This window comes from Cricetulus griseus, chromosome 5 (genome assembly GCF_003668045.3).
Source record: "Cricetulus griseus strain 17A/GY chromosome 5, alternate assembly CriGri-PICRH-1.0, whole genome shotgun sequence".
In the NCBI taxonomy this organism is placed as follows: Eukaryota; Metazoa; Chordata; class Mammalia; order Rodentia; family Cricetidae; genus Cricetulus; species Cricetulus griseus.
Genome location: NC_048598.1, coordinates 133,846,410 through 133,856,753, shown reverse-complemented (window position 1 = coordinate 133,856,753; position 10,344 = coordinate 133,846,410). Strand labels below are relative to the sequence as shown.

Below are 10,344 nucleotides of genomic sequence, written 5' to 3'. Positions count from 1 at the left end.
AGATGCCTCTGTGCACACAGGTGCTCTCCTTCAAGCCAGACAACCTGAGCTCAACCCCACCTAAATGTTATAAGAAGACAAACAACTCCAGCAAGTTGTCCTCTGACTTCCACACACCTACTGTGGCATGTGCCTGTTTGCATAAAAGAAAACAGAACAAAAATTATGGTGTGTGTACAAATGTTAATGTATTCTCCAAACTTTCTATGCTTAAAATCACAGTATTTTAGAGAAGTTTTTTTTTTTTTTAGTAAAATTGTTTTTTTTTTTTTAAATAAACATGCTTTTTATTGTGTCCACGAAAACAAAGGCCTTTGGTTAATACACCATGAAAAGGTGACAATAAACAGGCATGTATGACAACTACCACCAAGCTTTCCTCTAAAGAAATGAGGTTCTTTCCCCCTGGAGCCTTAAGGGTCAGAGGCAACAGGGCTATGAGACTCCAGAAGAAGGTACACGTGGGCCCACTGGGAAGGCCAGCATTTGCTTCCTCCTTAGCAGAAGGAGGTGGGCTATAAACACTGCCCTAGGCTAGGCCCTCCATCCCCTAACTAGAACACAAAAAGCCCACATCTACTCCTCCCCCAGCAAATACCGCTAAGGCAATCTGCCAAAACTGTGAAGAGCTGCTCTGAAACCATACTCTCGGGGATCCATCCAGAAAGGGTTGCGTTCTTCAACTTGTATGGCGTAGTAAACAAACAGCAGACAGGCAGCATAGACCAGGAAGGGCAATAGCTGGTCCCAGAGTGGGGCCTGGTGATACCAGTCCAGTGCAGGGAATCAGGGGCCTGTTTTTCTGGCCTGATGGCGCGGCGGGTAAGCCATGAAGAGGGAGAAGACGAAGAGGATGTCACAGAAGAGGTGGAGATTGTAGGATAAAGGATAAGCCCAGGGAGCTCCTGGAGACGCTGGAAATGGGGTGGTAGTGTGAGATGCTCTGGTAGGCGCTGTGTCGGCCGTAGATGTGGGGTTCTCTATCCTTGTCCTCCTGAAGGAGAGAAAATATCACGCACCTGGTGTTGGAAAGAGTGACCATCTGCAAGTGAGGTCCCCGGATGGTGGAAGCTCTTGGACATGCCCACAGACTTGGGCTCCCCATATGTCCTGGGAGTCAAATAACTCTCCTCATCGCAGTCGTCATTATAGTCCTTGCTTTGGTAAAGTAAGGCGTCCTCTTTTGGGAGCAGATCCTACAGGTCTGAGTCCACGGAGGCCGAATCCAAGTCTGAGAACCGGTAGAAGAATGTAGAGGATGACGAGTTGGGTCGGGGAGGGGAATGAGAGCCTCTGCCTCTGGGTCTTATTCTGGCAGATTTTCTTTTCATAGAGCTTGTGAGTAGAGCCCACGATAGGCCCATTCAGGATGTTGTGCTGGCGAAGGTAGCACTGCAGCTAGCTCAGTGTTGGACAAAACCGCATAGTCTTCCGTGGGAGACACGCAACTCAGGGAAGCAGTGTTGAGAGTAAAGGGTGCCAGGGTCTAGGGACACAGCCTAAGCAATGGACATCTTGGAGAGCGGCAGAGAGAACGCCAGTGCTTCAGGAGCGGCTGTCAAGAAGTTTTTAAAAACAGAAAACACTATTTTGGTGACTAGGCTTGGATACAGATCCTGTTAATTGCTATTTTCAATTTGCTATTTTCTTCTCAACAAGAAATCTAGGTGTTGTGGTACTCACCTGTAATCCCAGCATTTGGGAGGCTGAGGCAGCAAGACCAGTGAGCCTGCCCGGCTAGTCTGAGCCTGAGTCAGACCCTACTGAGAGAGGGGTGAAGAGGAAGAGGGATAGAGGGACCTGAGGAAAGAGATGGGAGAGGGAGAAAAGGAGAAGTGGGGCTGGAGAGACGCTTCAGTGGTTAAGTTCAGGTTTTGTCCCAGCAACCAAGTTGGGTGGCTTACAACCACCTGTAACTCCACATCTATCTGACCTGACGGCTCTGCCATCTGAGAGCACCTGCATTCATGGGCCTAAACCCACACACAAGCACATACACATAATAATAAAAATAGTTTCCAAAACTCTGAAACAGGAAGTCTTTCCACGTTAGTTTGCACAGGTCATTAGTTTGCTAAGTGGCTGTAGCAAGATCACGTCTTCCCTCTTCCCTACTGCAGGTTGGGGTCCCAGCCTGGGCATGGTGGTGCATGCCTTTAAGTTTTTTAAAAACAGCTCTCGGGAGGCAGAGTCAGGCAGATCTCCGAGTTCAAGGCCAGCCTGCTGTACATCATGAGTTCCCAGGACAGCCAGGGCTACACAGAGAAACCCTGCCTCAGAAAACAAAATAAAGCAAACAAACAAAAGATCAGGACATCTCTGACTTAATGGCAGAAGTGGGGGGGGGGCCCTAGATGCCCCCTGCTGTGTGGCCTGAATGTTTGTGCTCTCTCAGAATTTAAATGTTGAAGCCCTAATGTGATTTGGAGCTGAGGCCTTTGCAAGGTGAGAACATGAGGGCAGGGCCCATGACTGATGGGACTCATGCCCTTCTAAGAAGAGACATGAGAGCCCCCTATCCTCACCATGTGGGAACACAGAAGGAAGTCCTTGAAGCTCCTAAATGTGAGTCAGGAAGAGAAACTTCCAGAAGAACTGAATTGGCTGGCACCCAGATCTTGCACTTCCCAGATCCTAAAACTGCCAGAAATAATTTCTGCTGGTGAAGCCATCCAGTTTGTGGAGTTTGCCATGGCAGCCTAAACAGGATAAGGCGGTTGGCTGAGAGGGGACACATAGGTCACTAACTGGTTCTGAAGGAGTTTGATATTGTAACAATTGTTACAAATCTACTTGGTAGCCACACTGTGTGTGGTGTCTGCTTTCCAGTGAGAGAAGGCAAGTGATAGACAGAGCAAAATCGTGTCTCATGGTGCTGTCTACTGCAGAGAAAGAACAGCAGCAAGAGGAATGGGAAGCCGAGAAGAGGAGTCAAGGGGAAAGAGTCAGAACCCCACCCCCACCCCACCCCACCCCACCCGGTGAAACCCGGTGCTCTGAAATGAGTCATATAGCCACACCTCACTATAAGGGAAGACTGAAATTCAGACCTGCACTTGGGAAGCATGTATCCATCAATGGGGAGGTGGGGTCCTCCACCCAAGGTGTAGAGACTGGAGATTGGGGACAGCTAGCCATGGCAGGAGAAGCTCACGGTGAGATTGTGATGTGGGCAGGTGACTCCATGGGTCTCACACACGTGCAGCTGTGGTGTTTTACGGGCTGAAAGTCTTCAGTGGTTTTGTAATGGGCTCTCATCCTAAGAATGTCTGCACAACAAATAGTCTTGGAAGATGGAGAACGGCATCTCTTCTGGGGTGAACGCTGGCTTGTTTAGGATCATGACATGTATGCACACCAGGTGGACACCTGTAATCCCTGTACTTGAGAGGGTAAGACAGAGTTCCTTGGGCAGTGAGATCCCGAGTTCAAGACCAGCCTGGGCTATATTGAGACTGTGTGTGTGTGTGTGTGTGTGTGTGTGTGTGTGTAATGTAGATACATATAATTTGTGGCGACTTTAACCATGAGGAAAAGAAGTGCAAGTTGAGTCACATGATACAAAAATAACATTTTGAAATCCATGCTGCTGACCCCAGCATGGCCTTCCACCCTCCTCCAAGGGATTTTTCCACACAGCAGGGTACTTAGGCATAGCTTCTCGTGATTCTTAGTCTTCTAGCTGGCGTTTATGGAAGTCAAAAGTGCCTAACCCTGTTGTCACTTGAAAAAAAAAAAAAAAAAAAACAAAAAAACAGGGAAGGGCTCTGATGAGTTCAAATGAGGTCATGTGCCCACCCTAGGGTCAGAAAGGGACAGGGAAAGGGGCAGGAGGGGTGGGGTCAAGCTGTGGTATAGCTCTGACTTTCAGAAGGTTCAGGGAAATTTAGGAACCTCCTGGAACCCACCACAGCAGCAGGGAGAGGCAGTTTAGCCAGAGAGAGTCAGGACAGTGGGAGCTGCAGATTCATGGACACCTTAACATTTTCAAACAGAGCCAGTAGTAGGTGGTGAGGCCATTCACAGATGGGGAGAAGGCAAGAATCTCAGCCAGTGCAGGCGTTCTGTTTTGAACTTGGTGAATTTAGAAGCTTCGAGGAGATATAGTGGAAGATAGCTCACAGATCACTGAGGATGCAATTCTGCAGGTCAGAAAACCATGGGCAGCCCCAGCTACTGACGGCAGACAGAGTGTGCCTCCCAAGAGCCCTTCTAAAATACAGAAGCCGCCACCACACCGCCAGCCTAGCAGCAGAGTCCTCCGGTGTCACCAAGCCACTGGTGAGAGGCAGTCTGGCTAATTATGAAGGAGTTGGTAAACCGCCTGCATCCATTTTTCTGTCGAATGCCTGCACATCCCAGCTGGTGACTCAGCGAGGGTTGCTCCCGAGGCTTGTTCCAAAGCACACTGGGAGTTGTTGGGCAAATATTTGAACAGACTTTCTATCTGAAACGATCCGTTCAGCTGCAGAGCCTACAACCCCTTGCTGTCAGCAGCTCTTTCAGCCCCTGTTATAGCCAACCCCTGATGAGGCTGAAAACCATTGAGCAACTAATTCCACACGGGACTGGCTCTCCAGAAAATGTCACCATTGAGGGGAGGGGAAAGGAAAGATAACCAGAGGTCCAGAGTACCCCTGCTTCCACTCAGAGGGCTCCCTTTATCTCCTGTTATCATCATTGAGGGGAGGGGAAAGGAAGGATAACCAGAGGTCTAGAGTACCCCCGCTTCCACTCAGAGGGCTCCCTTTATCTCCTGTGGTCTGCTTGCATGGTTATTCTGTGTTCAGAGGGAACTGAGTATATGATTAATTCTTAATTTGGAGTGAGTCAGACCTGGGTGTGAATTCTAGTTTCCCCATCTACAAAGTGCTAATTACAAACGTGCCTTCTTCCCGGGAGCTAGAGAGAGTTAGTGAGGCAAGAGGACAGTGCTGGGCATGTCCCTTAACAGGGCCTCGGAGGGATCCCTCCACTCCATTCCCCTCCGACCTTGCCCTGGGGAAAGGTTCAGTAGAGCAGAGGCGCTGCCTGTCTGTGTGGAGGAGAGAGATGGGTTTCTCTATGAGCTGCCCACCTAAAAGAAGACTCCATGGGAGACTCGGGGGATTTCCTGTAATTTTTACTCTCAATGTTCTATTTATAAAGCTTAGTCACTGCCGTTGTTTCGCAGCCACTTGGCGTGTGGAGACAGGTCATAATCAGAAACGGGCTCACAGGAGACTCGGTCTCACCCGCAGGCTTTGGGGGAGTCTGGGTCCAGCTCAGGAGACTTGCTGGACTGGGTGGCTCATCTTTCCATTGGCCAGCCACACCCTGCTCTTACATATTCAAATGAGAGCGGCCTCTCTTCAAGGGTTCCTTACAGGCTGTGGTGAGGCCCATCTTGGTGGGAGATCCTCAGGCCTTGGCACAGAGTATGGTCCAAAGGCATCTTTTTCTTCCTGCAGCAAGAACAGACTTGCCGGAGCCTCTCTACTCATCCCTGTCTCCATAAAAAAAAGGCAGGTTCTCCCAGGAGGTTCAGAGCTCCAAAGCCGGCGTGCAGAAATAGTTGAAAACAATTAAGGTGCAAAAACCGAGAATTGAGCTGAATCCAGCAAAGCTCAGCTACACTTTTCTGCTCCTGTTTGATCCAGGGCAGAGCCACAAGGGAGAACAAAGCCCCCTGCTAAGGTCCCAATTTCACAGCCACTCTGCTAGCCACTGAAATCAGGCTCTGTAATCAGGGCTGGTAAACCATTTCCTGTCTCCAATGTTCCCAGAACACTGTGCATGGCAGAGGTAGCCCCATTTGCTGTTTTTCGTGGGGACATGGAGCTTTAAAACCACAGAAGGCTTACTTCTTAGCTGCATTTTCTCTTTAAACAAGGTGATCAATTCGCCTGCATAAGGTTCTTAACCAGTTTCTCTTGGGAACCAGTACTGGAAACCTCCTTGGTTTGATGCTGACTTCCAAGGCTCTGAGGTGTACAGAGTTCGGATCTGGAGATGTTCCCCAGCTTGAGAAGCTTTGGGATCATAATCCCAACAGTAAGGTAGCTTCTGTTGGAGCTGGGCCTCTCTTAGCCAGTGAGTGAGGGCTGAGGTGGGGTGACTGTCATGACCCAAGACTGTGTCTTGTGCCAGGGCTCCTCCATGGCTTACATTAGAGATTTGATGGTCCCAGGGATTTCTTTGGATGACACTGCTGGACCAAGGGTCATCTGGCCCATTCTCTGGAGCATCAGGCCCCTTTACCATCTATTGTCTCAGCTGCCTTTCAAGTCCCAGGCTGACCACAGTCTTGGCCTAAGTCCCCCTCAGTCCCTATTCTGTTCTCTTTCCTCTAGCTTCCTTCTTTCTGTATTTCTCCACCTCTTTCCATTCATAGGACTTTAGGCCCTCTTTTCTCTATCCCTGTGTTTTGTGGCCTGACAGTAAGTCTCCAAAAGCCACATAGAACCCACATCGGTTTACAGAGGCCTAGAGATTTTCCACTTCTCAGTGAGTCACACTTCCCCTAGTTCTCACCACCAACCAGCACAGAGGTTGGGGGATGGGGTATACTTCTGATAACAGCAGTAAAAACAAAGTATCCATCGCCTTAGAAAACAATGTTTCAAACAAGTGCTAGGTTCAGTAAGTGTGTCAGTTGCAAGATCAACCCACAAAAATCAGCAGCATCTGCCTCCGCCCACATCTGCCTCCACCCACAGTATTACCAGCGTATTACTCTGAAGATACTATTCATAACATCCTCATGGATTAATTACCAGATACGTAGGAGTTTATTAACCGAGAACACACAAAACTTCTATATGCATTTTTCAAGTTCTAGTAAGGACACATAAAACAATCTGTGTTAATAGCACACATTCTCTGCTTGAATCGAGTGTCTTGCTAAAGGATGGTGTGTATTGGGTGATTTTGTAAATACCTGATTACATTCATGATTCAACTATACATTTAAGACAAAGCCCATCAATGTGCTGGTTGGCTTTTGTTGTGAGGAATTCTATAATGGGATAACTTTTTAAAATGAAAAGTAGAGAGGAAATTGGCTCAACACTACAAAAACACGGTGATGGCAACAATGTATAATGGGCTCAGAAACAGTACCAAAGAACGGAAAAACAGAAGCAGAGGCTCCCAAACACCCAGGCAGGTGTCACTTTGCAGCAGGGACACATTCTAAGATGGGAACATTAGGCAATGACACCTCATAGATAGTTGGTCCAAAGACATGGTAAACACCAACTCTCTGAGGCTGCTGCCAGTGTAGTATGGTAAAAGTTTAAAAAGAAATGTACAGAGTAACTATAAAATGTTTAAGAGTATAGTGCGAGTGATCCATGAACCAGTAACTGGGCTGTATAAACAGAGAGGCGAACATAAGAACACAAGATCCGGGAGAGTGAGTTATACTATCAGTTAAGGCTTGGTTAGGAGCCTCCTGGGTTATTGCCTCCCTGAATAGCAATAGTCCACCCTGTCCCAAACAAGCCTATTCTGAGTATCCGACAAAGTCAGAGCTGGAATGTTTATGCCCTCCCTTTAGAAGCTGAAATCCTGACTCTTCAATGTGATGGTGTAAGGTGAGACCTCTGGGGTATGGTTAGTCATAAGGGCGGGACTCTTAGGAACAGAATTAGTGCCCTGATAAAAGAGCTCCCTGATCCCCATCTGCCCAGCCTGTTCCATTACATGAGGACAGAGAAAAACTGTCCCCCCCCCCACCCAGGAACAGGTCCTCGATAGACACTGATCCTGCTGATGTCTCGATCTCAATTTTCCTGGGCCCCAGAACTGTGAAGAATACATTTCTACTGTTGGAAGGTGCCCAGTCTGTTGCAGTAAGTTGTTTATACTAAGACAAGCCACATTTATCCCAAATGGTTTCACAAAGACATCCCACTCTCCTGAGCTCCCAAAAGCATACAGAATTTTAAGATAAATGTGGCGTAAAACCAGCCATTGCTAAATTGTTTGTTATTCATTTGGCATGTCTGTAAATAGGCTCCCTTCTTCTAGTCTTAGACAGTCTAGCTTGTGATAGAGTCGAGGCCCATTCAGAACAGCTCCATGTGTTAACTGCTCCTTGGTGCCCACTAGCCGGGGCATCTCATTTGCAAGGAAGCATGGATGGTGTAATAATGGGAACAAACCTGCACATCACTGGACTATAAAACCCATTAAAATTTTGAGGGGTTTAAAGACTTAATGACCCAGCAAAGAAGGAAAATATGTTTAAATGCAGATCTCAGTCATTAAAAAAGCATTTGTTATGCCACATTGGCCTCCTCTGAAAATGGGTGTAAAGCAAGAACACCCATCACAAGAGTTTGGACCAGAGAAGGAGATATGCTCCTCACTGGGTAGTCAATGAAACAAAAACTCTGAGGTGCACAAATTTCCCTTCTGGGGTGGTGATGCTGGAAGCTCCAAATATGACAGAAGCTGCAGTAAATCCCCTACTCTAGAGACTTCTGAACTGTGAAAGCATTTTCTGAGAAAGCCCCTCCTGAAGAGAAGATACCAGAAACAGCAGGCGGTGAGGCAGCTGGAGAAGCTTGTGGGGAAAGAAACACTGAGGGAAGCGACTGGAAGAGGCTAACAGTTCCCCGATGGATCCACGGATGCTCTTTCCCACCCAGTTGTAGCTTCTGCATCTACACAATAACCAGGGCTTTTGCATTTATAAGATGACCCGGCCCTTGAGTCTGGGTGGTCTAATAGCAGAAATGTGTTCCTTGTAGTTTCAGAGAGTGAAAGGCTGAAATGTGGGTATCACAGGGTTCGTTTCTTCTGTGGACTGTGAGGAAAGCATGTGTCCCAGGCGTCTGTCTCTGTCTTCACTCGGTGTCCTTATATTGTCTTCCTTCTGAGCATAAGAATTTCTTCTTGCTGTAAGGACACCAGAGATCTCAGCTAAGATGGTGGAATAGAAGCATCTTTTGTTCAACTCTGGGAATGAGAAAGATCAAGCCAATAGAGGAGACATTATATCCTCTGGAGAGAAAGTGAGAAACTCCATGAACTAATAAAGACTCCAGTCAGGTTGCATTAGCGCCCGCCCCAGTTGACCTCATCCAACTTCATTAGCTCTTCATAGATGTCACTTTCAACTTGGTCACGCTGGACGATTGCAGAGTAGGACTTGAAAATTTATTTTGGGTTAGTGGGACACAGGTTGATCTCTAATAGTAACAATGCACACAATGGAGCTTTTGTATAGGAAATACTAGCATCTCAGTGTTGAAGTGGCTGAGCTCTCCTGAGGGTTTGCCCAATGCAAGTCCAGCTCTCAAAGATTGCTTCTGACAAAGTGCCTGGGCAGCAACCAAGGCAAAGGCTGGGGTTGTCAGTCATTGGCCAGTCACAGGATCCCGAGCAAATGGCATGGACCTCCGAGACTCAATTTTCTTACTTAAACTAAAGGAATCAAGCCTGTGCAGATTGGCATTCCAACCTCTACCATATGACAGAGCAAGAAGAAACAAAACTGCAAAGCCAACTTTCCCCAAATTCCTTGGTGGCTAGAGTTTTTGTTGTGAGTTAAACACCCCCACTCCACCCCTACCCATACCCCTGCCACCAAGATGCACTGGTGTGAATAAGCTTGAGGACAAGTGTGAGGCAGAAGCTGAGTTCCCACTGCTGCTTCAGCTAGCAAGGCCTGGTCAAGTGTTGGAAGAAGTTATAGAGCCCAATGTTCTAGAATGTGGGGTCCTAGAAGTAGGCCAAAGTTCTAGCAGAGCAGCTATGGAGATGGAGTAGTGAGCAGCAGCATTGGAGTGTTCCAGGATTCCCTCCTGAAGACAAGGTGGCAAAAACAGGACACACACACACACACACACACACACACACACACACACACACATACACACACACACAGAGTTTCATTGTCATAGCAAAAGGCTGGTGACATTCGAATGCCTGTTAATGGTGATCGGGTTGAATTACACCATGGTCCGTCTACACTCATGCTGGGTGCTGCGCAGCTTCTGAGGAATAAGAGGAGGTGTCCACATAGTGACACGGAACAATTCTCAAGAAAACTGAGGGAGAAGAAACTACAATCCTTTAATACAGCCACTTAGAAGATATAAATGCTTACTTAAGGACTTTGACATTTTAAGATACTGTTTGTACCTGAACTTGCCATTCTCCTCTGCCTCGTAGGTAATAGAATTGCAGGCATGTGCCATGCCCACCATGTTGGCTCAAAAGAAAAACTAAACAATGTATTATGGTTTGGATCTTAATCATTTTCTAAAGTCCAGGAGATGATTAAACCGTTTGGGGGTTCATAGTTTCCTGGAGGGTTTGTTCTAAGCTTTCTGCTTACTCTCCATCCTTGGG

General features: G+C 47.4%; 1 pseudogene; it reads right to left on the bottom strand.

Annotated features, from left to right (window-relative positions):
- Window positions 1-289: 289 nt before the first annotated feature.
- Window positions 290-1,969, bottom strand: LOC113836020 (annotated as a pseudogene).
- Window positions 1,970-10,344: the final 8,375 nt, after the last annotated feature.